This window comes from Balaenoptera physalus (genome assembly GCF_965194825.1).
Source record: "Balaenoptera physalus genome assembly, chromosome: 8".
Lineage (NCBI taxonomy): Eukaryota > Metazoa > Chordata > Mammalia > Artiodactyla > Balaenopteridae > Balaenoptera > Balaenoptera physalus.
Window position 1 is genome coordinate 95,690,063 of NC_138887.1, and position 17,978 is coordinate 95,708,040.

The 17,978-nt window shown below is 37.3% G+C and overlaps 1 protein-coding gene across 22 annotated transcripts in view; it reads right to left on the bottom strand.

Annotated features, from left to right (window-relative positions):
- Positions 1-17,978, bottom strand: part of CADPS2 (calcium dependent secretion activator 2) — a 544,167-nt gene that overhangs the window by 138,073 nt on the left and 388,116 nt on the right. The gene's annotated exons all lie outside the window — the stretch shown is intronic.

A 17,978-nucleotide genomic window follows, 5' to 3' on the forward strand; every position in this document is an offset into this window, starting at 1 on the left:
TTATTCACATATCCTTATTTTAATGTGTATACCAGACTATATTAGGTGTATGAAGTGGCCTTCTATATCTAAATTATTGAGGCTAAATGGCAACTTTGCTGCAGTCAAGCCTAAAAGTAACAGCTCCTTCTAAAATTATTCTTCCTAGTAAATGCAAATACTTAGTAAATGCAAATACTTCTGTCATCAATATCTTCTTGTCATGGTTGCTATTAAAACAAACACAGCAATTATCAATGTGCCTCGTACTGTTCTGTTTTATATGTATAACAACATAGGAGGCCCACAGCAATCCTTTCTCTAGTCCCCAAGAGAGGAGGCTGTTGACCCTCAGGGAGGTTAGGTGACTTCCCCAAGGTCACACAGCTTGTAAGGACAGAAGCCTGGACTTGAATCTAGGTCTCTCGCATTCCAAATCAGAGGCTCTCAGTGCCCATGCCTTATTGTCTTTCCTCTGTGTTTTAACAGAAAATCAAGAACAATACGAAAAATCCCTAATAAAAAATGGAAGCTATATTTGAGAAGCAACAATGGTGGAACGATTTTAAATACACTTCCTCACATCACACATTTTCTATGTTACTTGTATAAGGCAGAGAGCTTAAATACCAATACAGTTTAAAATACCTACCACTGAATCAGTGATTCAGTTAAAAAAGACCTTAACAAAGGAAATCCTAAAATTTGCTCTTTCGTGCATTACGACATAGGTACTTGCAGAATCCTTGAGATATTTCAACCAGTTACATTTGATGCACATTTGCCTAGTAGACTCAGGGTAACAGAGATTCAAAGTATAATAGTTTTATAAGCTCAGTTTATAAATTAATTTGTCAGCTATATGTTCAAAACCTATTCAGAACTTGACCACCCTTGACCACTTCTGCTGCTCCCCTGGTTCCGGTCATCCTCAGCTCTTCCCCGAGTACGGCTGTAGCCTCCTTGGTCTCTCTCTCCTCCAGTCTTTTCTTTGTCAGAGTGTTGGCTACACGCTATTGTGAGCCATTTTCAAGTGTGAGTCATATCCCTGTAGTGGTAACACTCATTGTAAAAGCCAAAGCCCACTCTGATTTCCTCTGCCCCCTCATGGCAAGTCCTCCACTCTAGCCATGCTGGTCTCCTAGCTAGTCTTCAAACATAGGAAGAATGCTCTGCCTCAGGGCCTTTGCACGTGCAGCTTCCACTGCCCAGGAGCCTTTCCCTATGCACACACATGGCTTGCTCACTCACGTCCTTCTTATCTCTACCGACATGACTCAGGATTAGCGAGGTTATCTCTAACCATCTGGTGTAAGAGTGTAATCTCCCATTTCCACAGGCCTCTTTATTACTTGCCATTGTATATATTGCCATCGTCTGACATGTGATATATTTATTTGTTTATTATCTGTCTCTTTGTGCTGTACTCCTAGTGCACAGAACAGTAGCTGGCATATAGTTAATATTCAATATATAAATGCTAAAGAAATGAATTAGTGTTATATAGAATAAAAAGTATCAGTTATATATGATTATAAGAATTCATGAATTAGTAATATCACATAATATTATTACTTATTAGTATTAATATGGCATGAATTGTTTGGAATATTTTTATTATATAACAGTAGGTAAAATAGAAAATTTTTTGAAAAGCAAGCTAGAACAGGAATTACAGTTAAGAATTCTGGGTATCTCTAACAAAAAATTAGCATGTATTTACACTTAGCAGAAAACTTTGTGTTTACCTGCCATTTTAATTATTAATGAAATGAATTGGTTTAAATCTCAAGAATAGAATTGTTTTCCTGAGATAATAAAAGCAAAAATAATAATGCCTCTTTGACATTGATAAAAAGATGATGTTAAAATGTGGTTATTTAAAATTCTAACAAAGAAGACCAGCTTTCTGATTTGAATGTTAACTGGGGTTTAACTCTATGCCTATATTATTATATTATTATATTAAAGTGGTTCCAATGGGAAGGAAGTGTATGTTCATGTACCAAGAGTTAACATTTTCATTTTTTCCTGAGGCCTGTATAGAAGTTACATGATTTTAATAAAAATAGAGTGTTCTGTGAAATAAGTTTAAGATATGAACAAGTTATAAAGCAGGTACACTTCTTTTAATTATAGATACTGTCAAACGAGCTATGACACAGAACTTCCTTCCGGTATTACATAATAAGCAATTGAACACCACATGCAGTTGTGTCTATGTTAATTATACTTGAAAGATTCTTAAAAAACAGGATCATACAACACAACTTTCTGCCCCAGATTCATACTTGATAGACTGATCTTACATCTGCCTATGGGTCATATTCTGTTTTCACAGAAACCATCACATGAGTGCACATGCGCACACCCACGCACACAGAGAACACCTCTTTTGAAAGGCGGATTCCTCCAAAAAATAGTTCCTATACATAGTAAGGCCTGTACAAATTAATTTTACTCAATTCCTCCATGAACCAAGGGATTTTATATTTTGTGCTAGTCATCAATCTGGCATATTAGGCATTTTAAAGCAAACAGAATCCTTTCTGTATAGGTGACATCTTGTCATGATTACCAGTTCCTTCTGTAAGGAGTACAACATAAGCTCTAAAGTGAGGGAGATGCTCTGAAAAGACAACTCCGGAACAAGAGGCATGCACAGTATTACCCATCCATTTCCTGTGATCTCTGATGGCTTTGGGGGTAGTTCAGAGAATAGTTTCCATGAAGGGAAATGATGATTCCACTGTATTTCAAGAAAGATCTGAGGAGAAGAGTACACAACTGGGTTGCAGAGTTGGGTATTTGAGCAGAAGAGAAAATATCAAGGAGGGGATCTGCCTAAACGTTCTGATGTGGACGAACCCAGTAACTTCACTTCCCTTGGCTCGACAGTAGACAGTTCATGTGTTTTTCAGTATCATACAACATCTCAGAGGCCCATAAGGCTAATACAGACTAATTCTGGCATGTTTAACATCCATTTCATCTGGGTGAATTTAGGTAAAGATGATTTACTGGCTGCCAACATATTTTAAGGAGTAATGGTTCTGTGACACACTCCAACAAAAAGGGTGAAACACCCCCTGTTATTTTTTTTTTTTTGAACACCATGAATCATGAGAACTTGTTGGAGGTTCTTAGTGCAACAGTGAGGTCTGAGAAGGCTGACAGTAAAGAAATGGGTTTAATTTGTTTTAATAGCACATCCGAGAATTATTTAGTCATGGGATCTCCCCACAATTCCCACTTAAAAAGCACTATTTAGTGCTGATGAGCATTTGTTCTATTACTCAGTGAAAACTATAACATCTTCTATGGTTATTTTCTTAATCACTTTTATCAGTGGAACAGCTGCTAGATACTTGAAGGATAAATGTGCCCTTCGCTTTATAATCTCTAGGAGTGGACATACCACCTGGAACAGAGTGCTTGGGAAGTTTGTGGGTTGAATAAATACACCAGGAGTTAATATATAGAAAAGTTCTGTAAATTGATGAGATTTCCTTTACCTTCCCACCTCATACTCCCTCCCTCCCCAAACTCCTCAGGTAGGTTTGCTTGTCCTGGCAGTTTGGTGGTTTGTGGTAAAAGATATTTTGCAAGCAATGAGTGGGCAAATGACAAAGTTCATGGTGCTTTTGAATTTCTTATAGGCTTCTTTTCACCTGCCCTCTCTGATGAGGAATGTATGACATCTTAGCTTCCTCCAGAGAGAGTGAGAAGGGGAGAGACACCTAGAGGGTGGTATTTCTGAATTGTCAATTCTGCCTACAGCACAGCAGGTAAAAGTCACTTTGCACTTCGTGTATTTCCCACCAATATCCATTTGTGAACAGAATAAAAAAAAAAAAAAGAGGAAGATACAGCACACAAGAAAATAAGAAATGGTGGAAGGTAAGGGAGAAAACAATAATCTCTCATTTTTGTTCTCAAATCTATAACACCTCCTATTGTTTCAAGCAAAATGATGTATCATTTGGATGGTCATATAATATATAATCAGTGTCCTTTTACTTCCCCTGAAATTTTCAAATATCCAGAAGAAGAAATTAATTCTATCCCTATACATTCATTGAAATAGAAGAAACAGATTTTCTAGGAGAAAATATCTCAGAAATGAAATTTAAAAATCATATTCTCTTTTTCCAAACCCTCCTCCCTCCTGATCCTTTCCATATTTGAATTTCCGACTGTATTCTATTTTCTTTGGAGGTTTTAGATACTTCTACAAAAAAAAAAAAAAAAAAAAGGCAGGAATCTGACACTATGAAGATGCGTGATCTTGTGACTTAGTTTTTGTGGTGAAGTAATGATGGACAGACAGGTCAAGGACAGGTATCAAGGTGTCTCATAACTGTCCTCTCCTGGAACCAACTAAAATCAATACTGCACAAAATTCTAGAACTCAAGAAAAATAAAATATCAAGAGGATTTTAAAAATAAAGAGAATTAAGGTTGATAAGTGTTCTCTGATATAAGTATCATCTCTGCCTAATACCTAATATTATTTTTAAAAATAACTTTTTTAAAAAATTAAAGAACTATATACACATCATAATTTGGGAGGAGAATTCAGAAAAATACAAAGACAAAAGTTTTCTTAAATGCCCAATCAGAAATAACTGGTAATACCATTTTGTAAATATAATCCAGCCTTCTTTCTATAAATCTATACATATATTGCACATTCTAACGTATAATTTGATTCTTTTAATGAAGTATAAACATTTTCTCACATCATTTAAATATTCTAATATATGCTTTTTAATGGAAGAATGATATTTCATTGTATGGATGTACCATGTATTTTTAAAAAAATTTATATTGGAGTATAGCTGCTTTACAATGTTATGTTAGTTTCTGCTGTACAGCAAAGTGAGTCAGTATACAGTATGTATACGTATACATATATCCCCTCTTTTTTGGATTTCCTTCCCATTTAGGTCACCACAGAGCACTGAGTAGAGTTCCTTGTGCTATACAGTAGGTTCTCATTAGTTAACTATTTTATACATAGTAGTGTGTATATGTCAATCCCAATCTCCCAGTTCATCCCACCCCCACTTCCCCCCTTGGTATCCATATGTTTGTTCTCTACATCTGTGTCTCTATTTCTGCTTTGCAAATAAGTTCATCTGTACCACTTTTCTAGATTCCACATATAAGCGATATTATACAATATCATATAGAGTGACTCTGTGACTAAGTTCACTCTGTATGACAGTCTTTAGCACCATAATATATTAATCCAATATTCTATTAGTAGAAATTTAGACTTTTTCCATTTTTTTCCTACCATAAACACTGTTGCGATAACCAATCTTACACTAAATATTTTTAACCCATCTCTGATTGTTTCCTTGGGATAAATTCCTGAAAGTACATTGTTAGGTTAAATGGTACTATGGATCAAACTGTATTTCCCTAAAAGTTCGTATGTTGAAGTCCCAACCCCCAATATTACTGTGTTTGGAGACAGAGCTTTTAGGAAGTACTTAAGTTGGAATGGGGTCACAGGGCTAGGACACCAATCTGATAGGATTGGTGGCTTTGTTAGAAGAGGAAGAGTGAGATCTTTTTCTCTCTCTTCTGTAAGAACACAGAGAGAAGACAGTCATCTACAAGCTAGGAAAAGAGTCCTCCTCAAAGCCTAACCACACTGGCGCCCAGACTTCTAGTCTCCAGAACTGTTAGAAAATAAATTTCTGTTGTTTAACCCACCTAGTCTATGGTATTTTGTTATGGTAGCCTAAGACAAATGAGATGACATTTTCAGGCATTTGATACATATCACAAAACTGCTTCTTAAGAAAGCACTTACCAGTTTATACTCTAATCCACAGTGTGTGAAATTATTAATTTCCCTCTAACCTCATCAGCTGTGGTCTTTATCATTTGTTATAATCATTTTCAATTTTATATATAAAAAGGGTATTTCATTGTTTTAATTTATTAATTTCTATGTTGTAAAATGGCACAATCTTGCTGGTTACATGGGGTCTTTCCACGGGCCATAAATCTCACTGCATTTAATTCATGAAGAACATGTAATTGTGAGATCTATTTATGAAGTGCCCCAACATGTCACCTATAAAATTTGTAAACATATGGTCCAATGTCATTCATTTACTTACTCAACAAATATTTATCGAGTACTGGCCAGGTCCTGGGGATACAATATAAGCACAACAGAAATGACTCCTTCCCTAATAGAATTTATAATAGGGAAAGGCATAAAAAAGAAAAATTAAGACACTAAGTGTACATTACATTTAAGAAGGGCGGAAGTACAAAGCTCTGATGTAGTTTGAATTTCAGGTAAGGATTCAGTTTGGGAATATTAAAGCTGAGATGCAATGGATGAGCAGCAGTTAACCAGGGGCCACTTGAAGCAGAGGGGTTAGGGAGAGAGTCCCAGGAGGTTCTCCTTTGAGATGCCCAAATGTTTTTCTCAAAATGCAAGTTTTATCATGTGATTTCTGCTCCTATTATAGTAGACGGATGTGATACTCCAAAAGTCCCTCTTCACTACAAAACTCCTAAACACTGAATAAATTATAGCAAATACACTGTTAAATGTTATGTTGTACTTATAAAAAAGTTAAAAAGTTCTCCCAAGAGCAAGAAAATAAAAATGAACTAGGAGCTGAAATCAAAGTAGGGGTGAATGTGAACACCAGGGCTGCCTTAGGGGCAAATGTCGATTCCAAGGAGGCTCTGTAGCTGTGTTGTTCAAGGGAATGTACCACAGGCTCAGAGACCTAATCTGCATGGGCTGCTAAACCTGAGATGCCTGCAGAAAATGGGATGCTTGAATGGGCTATACTATCAGTGAAAGGATGGGCTAGAAAATCAATATCCTTGCAAAGGAGAACAAACAAGGAAATCTGTCTGTTTGTACAACATCTATAGACTGAGTGAAGAGTCTTTCTTGAGAATATGCACCACTTGCCTGACCTCATTAAACTGGGTACCACCTGTGCAATCGAGGAATCTCCAAGATGGAAATTAAAACAGCTCCAGTAGCACCTCCTATCACCAAGTAAAAGCAAGTGCAAATACTTTTGGGAAGCAAGCATTCTCAACCCTAGCCTTGTAGAATTTCCACAGATTAGTCCAAGTATACGTGCTTACTACAAAAACTGCTAGCAGAATAAGCAAACGGTTGACCATGGCAAAAACATCAGCAGAAACAATGGATATAAACACCTAGAAATTTTAGTTATTGCAATGATCAGAATACAAAATAACTAATTATAAAAGGTCTAAGGAAACAAAAAAGGAAACAAAAGCCAAGAAAGGAATGAGAGCTACTCAGAAATGACCAAATGGATTTTAAAAAGAACCTAAGAGAATTTCTAGAACTAAAAAAATTAATAATTTAAATTAACAATTCAGTGAGTAGGTTAAAAAGCAGGTGTCATAGCTGAAGAGAGAAATGTGGAAGTAGAGCAAGGGCCAGTAAATGATAGTCCACCACCTGTCTTTGTGAATCAAACTGTATTAGAACACAGGCCACACTCATTCATTTACATACTGCCCATTTGGCTGCTTTTGCTCTACAGTAAGAGTCAAGTAGTTGTGACAGACCATATAGCCCACAAAGTCCAAAATATTTATTATGTTTACTATCTGGCCCTTTACAGAAAAAGTCTGCTGAGTCCTGAAGTAGAAGACAGAACTAAAAATATTATATAGACTGCAGCTGGAAAAATAAGTAGATAGAATATATATTAGAGACATTAAGAGATATAGAAGATAAAATGCCTAATATATGGGTAATTGGAGTTTAAGAGAGAGCAAGATTGGAGGAGAGACAATATTTAAAGAGATTACAATATTCCAGAACTGATGACAAACATGGATCTTCATATCCCAATCAAGGTAAATTCAAAGAAATTTGAACTTACCCAATATCAGCGCACATGGATCAGAAAGCCACAAAATTCCCAAACAGAATTCTTTAAAAAGAAATCCACATATTACTGAACAGTGAACCCACAAAACACAAAGGAACAAAATAATCCTAAAACTATTAAATCAAATTTCCCTCAAAAGAATGGCAATGAAGCCTTCTTAACCCAGGAAGTCAGAAGAAAATGGAGTACTATCTTCAAAGTTCTGAGAGAAAATAATGGTCAGCGTAGAATGTATAACAAGCAAAATTTTCTTTCAAAAATGTGAATGAAACAAAGAAATTCCAAAATTCGTTATCTATAGGTATTCCATTATATGGAATTCCAAAGAATATACTTTAGGAAAAAAGTAATTTCTAAATTGAAGCAAGTATTGAGTATAAAATAATAAAAATAATGTCTAATGTGTAAGATTAGAAAACAAATAAGGATACAGTTAAAATACCAGATAACATAAGCATGTAAGCCAGGAAGGGGGTGACTGGAGGGAAATGTTCTAAGGTCTCTGCACTTTTCAGAAGGAAGGGAAAATTTGCTGATTAGCATAAGAGTTAAAATTTTAGTCACATACATGGTAAAATCTCAAAAGGTGAAAAATGTAAATGAGGAGCAAAAAAGAAAATAAACTGGGTGAAACAAAAAGGAGGCAAGAAAGAAACAAAAAGCTTAGAGACATGAGCCAAAAAGAGCCCAAAATAAAATGGTAGAAATGAATTTACTTATATCAATACACATGATAATTGTAAATGGACTAAACTAATTAAAAAACAGAAATTGTTATATTGGATAATTAAATCAGAATCTAGTGTGCTATTTATAAGACACAAGAATACAGAAAGACTAAAAGTAAGAATAAACATATATCAGACAAATGCCAAAAGAAGGCTACGTTAATAACCATCTAAATAAACTTTAATGTAAAATGCATTATTAATTATGAAAAGGGTCAGTAAATCATAATAATAATTTCCATTCGCCAAGAATATTTAATAATTTTTTAACTTGAATACACCTAATAAACAGTCTCAAAATACAAAGCAAAAATTTGCAGAAGTAGAGGAAGAAACCACCACTGCAGTGGCAGCTTTCCACTCACCTTGGTCATAACCCCACAGATCAAGCAGACAAAAAACCAGTAAGAGTTTAGAAGATTTGAACCACAAAATTCCTGCTTGCCCTACCAAGCTACAGAATATACGTATTTTTTCAAATGACATGAAACATTTACAATATCTAAGACATAACTGGACATAAAGAAGTCTCAAGTTATGAAGAATCAGTATCATACAGATTACATTCTCTGAACACAAAGAAATTAAGTTAGAAATCAATTTTCAAGAATATAACCAAAAAAAAATTCACTTTCCTAGAAATTCTAAAATATACTTATAAACAATCCTGTGTCTAAGAAGAAATTATAATGGAAAGTTAGAATTACTTAGAGTGAATTTGAATCAAATACATTATCAAAATGCATATATGTAGCAAAAGCAGTACTTAGTGGAAATTTAACCTTAAATACTTATTTTAGAAAAGAAGAAAAGATGACTAGTAATGAGTTAAACAGCCAATTTAGGAAGGTAGAAAAAATAATCCAAGAAAGTAGAAGGATGGAATAATAAAATCAAAGACAAAATTTAATGAAATGGTTGACTACAAAAGGGGGCACACAGGGGAACTTTTAAGGTGATAGAACCAGCACTAGGGTGGTGAATATATGACTCTATGCATTTGTCAAAACCCACAGAACTATCAGAACTGTATAGCAAAAAGAGTGAACTTTACTGTATACAAGCTTAAAGAAAAAAAAAAATTCTGTATCAAGTAGGACGCTGAGGGATCCCAGGATGGAATGCATATTGTGCAAGTGACTCTAACTGTATTGTATGACATAACCTCACTAAATAGAGTGGGGGGAAAAAGAAGGTGTCACATTGAACTTTGGAAAACATTTTTGATTGGAAACTCTAAGGCCAATAACTAAAGACCCTGTACACAGCGTACTCTAGTTGGCAAATTCTGAAACTGCTTTACACGTATACTGGGGTTGAACAAATAAGTAAATGGATGGGATGGTAGAAGCCAGATTTCTCACTGTTGAAGAGAGAAGTTACGAATGAGCAAGAGAGGGTGGCTGATATGATCTTTGTCGTATTGGACTAGAGGCGGAGACATCAGTATGAACTCAAGGGTTAGTATATATACATACATACATATCACCTAGCTGTGTCCACTCAGAGGGCCTGGAAGCAATGGCATCCCAATAGCAATGAGCATATCCAACATCCTGATCTTGGTTTCTACATACCGTTCTCTAAGAAAAGGTATCAGGGAACTTTGGAGAAATGGCTGATTCTAGGGCTGAGGCAGGGAAAAAATCATGATTTTTAATATGAACTACAAGCATGTTTTAGTACCAGAGAGCAAGAAAGTGCTCAAAAAAACATATCAAAGGGAGTCTGTCTAAAAGAGCTCTCAACGGCTAAAGCTGGAACAATTTGAGCAACAAAACAAAGTAGTATTGGATTACAACCCAAAGTATAAAGTAACTATACATGAATCCATATTGATATAAACAAGTGGTTGACTAAATACACAGGGGACAAGAGACAAATCTTCATTGCAGAAGAATTCCAATTTACTATATGTAGCTAGTCCTCCCTCCAGGAAGTAGGGTTTAATTCCCCTCTCTTCTTGAGTATGAGTTGGACTTAGTGACCTACATCCAAAAAATAGCACATGGAGACAGCAAAACAATATCTTTACAGTGGAGAAAGCTGGCAAACACTACCTTAACTAAATGATCAAGGTTAACATGACCAGCTATGTCTTGTAGATATCATGTGCTCCCAGGAAGAATGAGATGAGAGGGTATTTCATTTCTTCAAAAACCTGTAGCCCCAGTCTAATCGTGAAAACGTCAGAGAAACCCAAATTGAGGGACCTTTGACAAAATATTTGGCCAGTACTCCTCTAAACTGTCAAGGTCATGAAAAACAAGGAGGAGAGACTGAGAAACTGCCACAGATCAGAAGAGACTTGAGGACTGAATGTAATGTGGTATCCTGAGTTGGATCTTGGAAAAGAAAAAAGGACATTTAAAAAAAAAGAAACAACAACAAAAAAAAACCCCAATGGACTGGTGAAATCCATATAAGGCCTCGTGGTTAGTTAAGAGTAATGTGCCAATATTGGTCTTCGAGTTTTGACAAATGTGCTGTAGGAATGTATGACATTATTATGTATGTAACATTAGACTAAACTGAAATACAGAAACTCTCTGTACCATCTTTGCAATTTTTCTGTATATCTAAAATTATTCTAAAATCAAAAAGTTTATTTTTTCAAAAAATTAATGAAATGGAAAACATAGAAGCAATAGAGTTCAACAAAGCCAAAAATTGCTTCTTTGGAAAGACCAATAAATTTCACAAACTTCTCATAAGATGGATTGGGGGGAAAGAGAGAGAGAAGGTAAAAATAAACACTATTAGAATGTAAAGGGAAGATACTTATAGGCTGGAAAAAAAGTATAAAAAGAACAATTTGAATAACTTAATATCAATGCATTTGAAAACTTTGATGAAATGCACTATTTCCCAGAAAATCATAACCTGACAAAATTTACTCAGGAAATAAATGGAAAACCTGATAGTTCTTTAACTATAAAATAAACTGATGCAGTGGTGAAAAATCTTTTCACAAATAGGTCCCTAAGGCCAGATGGTTTTGTTTTCCTATTTTTTGACGTAACTTTTATTTTATGGAATAGGAAAAATATTTCTTTATTTATATTGATGTATAGTTGATTTATAATATTATACTAGTTCCAGGTGTACAATATAGTGATTTGATGTCTTTATGGATAATACTCCATTTAAAGTTATTATAAAATATTGGCTATATTCTTGCTGTTATACGTTATATACTTATATCCTGTTTATTTTATACCTAGTGGTTTGTACCTCTCCCAAATGATTTTAAAAATGGGTTACCGATAAACCTTTCGAATCTCAAACAGAACAAGTGGGAAAGCTCCCCAACCCATTTTATATGGCTACAATACCTTGGATACCAAATCCTGACAAAAACAGTATGAGAAAGAAAAATAATAGGCCAATCTTGTGCCTGTTTAGATCAACACAGATCTAAAAGTACCAAACTGACTGGCAACAGTAATGGTAAATGGTTCAGATGTATATGTATAGCTTTTGGGTTTTGTTTGATTGTTTTTATGCAAAAGCATCCCATACTATGTTCTTTAAAAATTTTAGTATGTTGGAAAACTACATGGAGATCCAATGCAAGACCCCAAACTCCTTTGCACACTTTAGATGCTAAGAGGCTTTAAAGGTCCCAAGCTTAAGAAAAGCTACACCAGAAAAGTAGCTCTTGCTTCTGTTCATTGTTAACTTGATCTATATTCAAAGTCATACTGAAAAATCCCTTTGCTTTATCTCTTCCTCAGTGATTTACCTTCAGTAGGCTCTTTTGTGCATTGTTTCAGAAAAAACCAGGAGTTGTTTGCTGTGCATGAGTGGTGTGGAGGGAAAAGAGAGAAAATTGATTAGGTGACCTTAGTAACCGTTCCCCCCAACTTGCAGCCTGGCAACTTACTTCCTCTGGATGATGGGATACTTGGCTCCTGCTTCCGGCTGTGTCTATGCTGCTGTCCCGTTAGGCCCACAATGCTTTCCAGCGACACGAGGGGCTGGCATGGAAGGGGGTGATCCCAGAACCTCCCCATGGCTCCTTCTAATGCTTCTGGATGGTAGTTGAAGTGAGGCACCTATTCAATGCTTTTCCAGTCTCATCTTCCTGCTTGAGACTTGTGTAAATTGTGCTGCAATAACACCACTATCAAGTTCACCTTTGCACTGTCTTTTACAGAGCAATTCCCCAAAGCTTATTTAACTACCATACCATATGTATGGTATGGTATATTTACATGATATTTTCATCATTTACAAAGTGCTTACATAATCGTATTTGACCTATTCAGGAACCTCATCAGGTAGGCAGCATCGATGATATTACTCACTAGGAACAGGTTGGGAAACTGAGGCTCAGGACCAACTGCTCCAAATGAAATAGCTCAAAAGTGGGGGAACCTCGGCAGGAAGACAGTTGTGCTCCTAGCTCCGTGCTATTTCCAACTTAGTAAGTCTCTACCCACATCGCTCACTTTCTGTTTTTGCCTTATTTTAAAGAGCATAATTATCTTTAGTATTGAATTCCAGCTTGAGTAGGGGTAGATACTTCTGTTTGAAAGTTTGATTGAGGCGGATTTGGGTTGTACTATGGTTTCTGATAGCATCAAAAACGGTTCCTCAGTGTATATTTAAAAGGCCCTCGTTGGTAACTTACCTCTTCCACCTCTGCGCACATATCACCTGGGATAAAATCTGTCAGGTTAGCCCCACCGTGTAAATTTCACCTTGCGATGACATTTTATCTGGTTGCTCCCCTGTCCCAGAAGTGAGTCTCTAGATTCACAATGGGTGTGATACCTAGACTTAATTTCTCTAAGTCATATATCAAAGACTAGAATTAAGAACTGGTAATGAAAATTCTTGATGAGCCTATTTGATGCAGTCTTCTATGATGTGACTCAAAATATGCATCCTTGTCTCCAAAATGAGAGGGAGGAAGTTGAGGCATGATTTCTGAAGTGATAGGTAAGAGGAAATGTTATGATCTCTGAAGACGGAGGTACTGTGATATGATGATTTGACTGATTCCCGTGAAGGTTGCCTATTACTCTGTGATATGATCTGGAATCCACAGAAAGTAGGGATTACTTTCCATACAAACTATAGTCACGTCGTACTCCCTGCACCCTGTACTCGAAAGCTCGCACAGCTGAGCTGGCCTCTGCCGGGTGTGTAGCAGCTCTGAGACGGCCCTGCTAGACCGCGCAAGAGTCAGCGACTCTACTGCATCGCTTACATTAAACAGGGACATAAAAGCCATTTTGTGTTGCGGCTTTAGTTTCTCCACCCTCAGCCTGACTCACAAAACCAAGATGTCTAACCACGCACATCAACCTGGAACTTTGCCCTACAGGCATCGTCTCGGAAAGTCTCTTTTCCCCTCGCTGACGGTCCTCCGCGGCACTAACGCTGAGGGCGGGCTGTGTTCTTCACGGCCGTACGTGGCTAGCATCCTGCACGAGTGGGTCCGTTTCTGTCCTTGGCTCACTTTTCTCTTTCTTCCTCGGTCCTAGTACCAGCCAGACCTTTTCTGTTTAACTCTATTCTTTTACTCCTGAAACACTCAGAGTGCTATTCAGAGACGCTGTGTCTGCAGGGAAGGCACACGCCTAAGCGCGCTCAGCGCCATGTAACACGATGGGCTCCTGGAAACGGTTCAGATCCAGACAGCACTGCTGTCCTTCGCGTCCATCCACAACAAAAGGCAGTCTTCTTTTCTTTTCAATTTTTGACAGAGGCGGTTCAGGTAATGAGCAAAACGACTCTTTGAGTGTGTGTCTTGACAGATGGAAAGATGATCTTAACAAGAGAATAGGGCAAACACTGTAGAAAAGTCAGACTTGACATTGACAGTATTTTTAACGGAAGTCTGTATAAATATCAGATGCCACAGACAGGGATGAGAGAAGCTTATTTTCACAAGGGGAGGTTGCTAAAACCCAGAATATTCTATTAGCAAAGAAATTAAGAATATAATTACTTACACGCTGAAATATTTCCACTGAGCAACTACCTATTTTTCACGTTTTTCCTCCTCTTACAATTTACATGCTCACGGCTGGCTGACAAAGGGAAACATACCAGAATAATGACTAATCAATACTGATAGCGTATTTTATAATTATCCAGGACCTTCACCTTAATATTTCCCCTTTTCCATATGAGAATGCCCATTTCAGAAATGTTAAGTGATTTGCCCAGCATGGGCCAGCTTGCAAATTTCAGAGCCAAGATGCAAGTAGAGATCTTTTGCCTCTTTTAATTCTTTCATTGAGACAGCACGACATCTCTGAATGACATCTGTTAGACTCTAAACATTATAGGAAACATTATGCCTTTTGCGTTATCTTGGAATATTTCTACCCTAACTGAGGTTCAAATTTCCCTAAAACCTATACTCCTTCCTTTCTTTTTTTCTTCAGTTACATATGACCTAAATGCTAAATCAGAGACTGACTCAAATTTCTATTCGAAAGCACCACCCAGAGATATCTTCATAGGTATATATTTTAACCTGGAAAATGAATTTAATGTGTAATATGAAGTATAATATATGCACGAACATATAAACATACCTTACATTGTATTTTACAGTGTACCATCATAAGGAAAACAATAGTTTACAGAATAGAAGTAACTATGGCAACCCACAGGTTCAAATCAGGCTGCCTCCCAGGTGGTGGCAGCAGCTCCCAGTGGCCTCAGTAACTTTCCATTAAAATGTGTCTCAAACACATACATTTTGGGGTCATATAAGCTGAATTTTCCACTTCATGTTCTCAATTTAATATTACCTTTCTGTGTTAATGACTGAAATAATCTGATCATACAGGGCTCTCTGGGTTTGCCTGTTCCACTGTAACCTTTTCATCCTCTTGCATTTCAGAGTGCTGCCTAACACTGGGGGGCCGAGCTTTTAATATCCATTGGTCAGGAGGAATTAAGACAGTGCCCAGAGAGATACGAGACAGTGTCTACTATTGTACAACAGCCCCTCACTTTGACTATCAAAGGTTACCATCTGGTTATCCTCACGGTCCCCCGCTTGCCCTGCCACCTCACCCAACACCCCCCGCCACCCCGCCAAAGTTTGCTGAGTGTGGAGGGTTTAGCTTGGGGTAATAGGAAAAGTGACTAAACTCTGTAACATTCCCCTAATTTCCAAGGAAGGCTGAGTTCCATCATGAGGTGAAAGTCTGAAGAGATTCTGAGATTAGGATCAGTCTTATTTTATCGTAGGATGAGAAAAGGCAGCAGTGGGGACTTCAGCAAGTACTTATTCTACACCCACAATATGCAAGGCACTGTGTTAAGGTTTACAGAGGATAATAGGGGAATGAGAAGTAGTTTTTGATCTAGTGCAGTAGAAGCAGGCGTGCATGTGTGCGAGTGTGTGTGTGCATACAAGTATACATGATAAAGTTTATAACTACAGGTACAAGGTTTGTAGTGTTTGCTTGAGTTAACAGAAGTCTTCTCAGAGGAATTTTGTGATATCTGACTGTTTAAAAACTTGAAAAAAGAAACCTTACAGGGAGGATAAACAGGTTGTCTCAGGTAAAGATTATGGAGCGCAGAATACCGGGACTTCAAACGAGGTAGATAGAACATGATGATATTGGAAAAACCCGATACGTGTAATTTATTTTTAATTTATTAATGAAATGAGAGTCACCGAAGGCTTTTGCAAAGGAGTATGGTAAAAGTTAGCCTGTAATTTTGAAGGTGATTGCTAGACTAATGTGGGGAGGAAAAAGCAGTAGAGAGATGAATAAAGGTAGATAAGCATGAAAAAATAAAGGCCAGAATTACGGTAGACACAACGGAAATGCTAAAAGACAAATCTGAGGAGTACTGTAAAGACAGAATATTGACATTGGCAACAAAATGGGGCTAGGAGGTAAAAGGAAAAGATAAATGAAAGATGAATGGCCATTACTGGAAGTGATATTAATACAAATAACAAAGTCATTCATTCATTCATCAAGTATTTACTGAACACTTACTTTGTGCCTGAGTGTTACTTCTTCTCAGGCAATCTGCTAGGAGCTCAGAGAGGTACAGGAGCTGGTTTCATGAGATGATGGATTTAGTTTTAAATGTGGAGAGTTTAAGGCATCAGTAGAAGATTCAAGCTGCCAGTTGTAGATAGAGATCTGTAGCTTAGGAGAATAATTGGGTTGGAATTATCTGTATGAAGAGAGGTCACAGTTGAAGCTGTGGAAAGTGGCAAGATCACCAACACAGAATTTTTCACTGAAGTAGAAAAAAATTCTCAGAAAGAAGAGAGCAAGTTCAAGAACAGACGTGAGAAAATGCCACACTTGTGGTCTGGAGAAACACAAACTATTAGCAAAGAGACGGCCAAAAAAAAATGAAGATAATAGAATAAAATAAAAAGAGGAGCGCTGAGATAGCTGCATCAGGGAAAATGAGCAGCATTTACAGACGCACGGGGTCTTGGATATTCCACAGCGCCAACTTTCCCATGAGAGTAAGGAGGGTGGAGCTGGAGAAGGCAATCCATTTCAAGCAGCCTCACCAGCAAGTGAGGAGCTGGGGGCCAAACAGGGGAAATGGTGAGAGGAGTTTGGTGGGGAAGAGAAAGAGAACAATGGAAAGGTAGCTTGACGGGATAATAATACTTAAGACAATGTAAACTATCCCTTAACAATTTTTTGACCACTCGCAAGCCAGGCACTGTTCTAAGTGCTTGATATACACAAATGTGTTTAATCCCTATCACAACTTATGATCTCTGAGAGAGATACTATCTTATGTCTTTCTTACAGATGGGGAAATAGAGACAGAACTCGATGAAGAAACTTGCCCTACCTCACCTAGTTAGCAAGTATTACCGCTCTGTTATGTTGTGCGGCTAGAGGAAGCTCAGGCTTGTGGGAAGAAAGGAAATATAAAGAGGGGGAGATGGAATAACGGGTGAGGCAAGGTACAAAGGGGATGAGATAAAGGGTATCTCCTTTATGGGAGGAGCCCCACCTAGCGAAGGTTCCCTGGAACAAGATTGGGAGGAGAGAGGGAGCAAGGTGGAGAGATTTTTAAGGTCAGAGATGCACATTTGCGGGGGGCCTGCATTAGGTGATATTTTGCCCTTTTGGTAAAACAAGAGGTGAGGTCACTGGCTCAAGAGTGCTAAAAGGGGATACTTGTTCCTCAAGTATGGATTAGGGAAGGGGCTGGGAGGAGACGCTACATAAACCCCATTATTTATCTCGCTTTATCCATGAACACTTGCTCCACAGTGGAAAAGCAAGAATCATTAGGTATACACAAACCTGTCGCCAAACCCTACCCAGACATCCACATGCATTACAACAGAAATACAGATGACACTTAAGCTGGG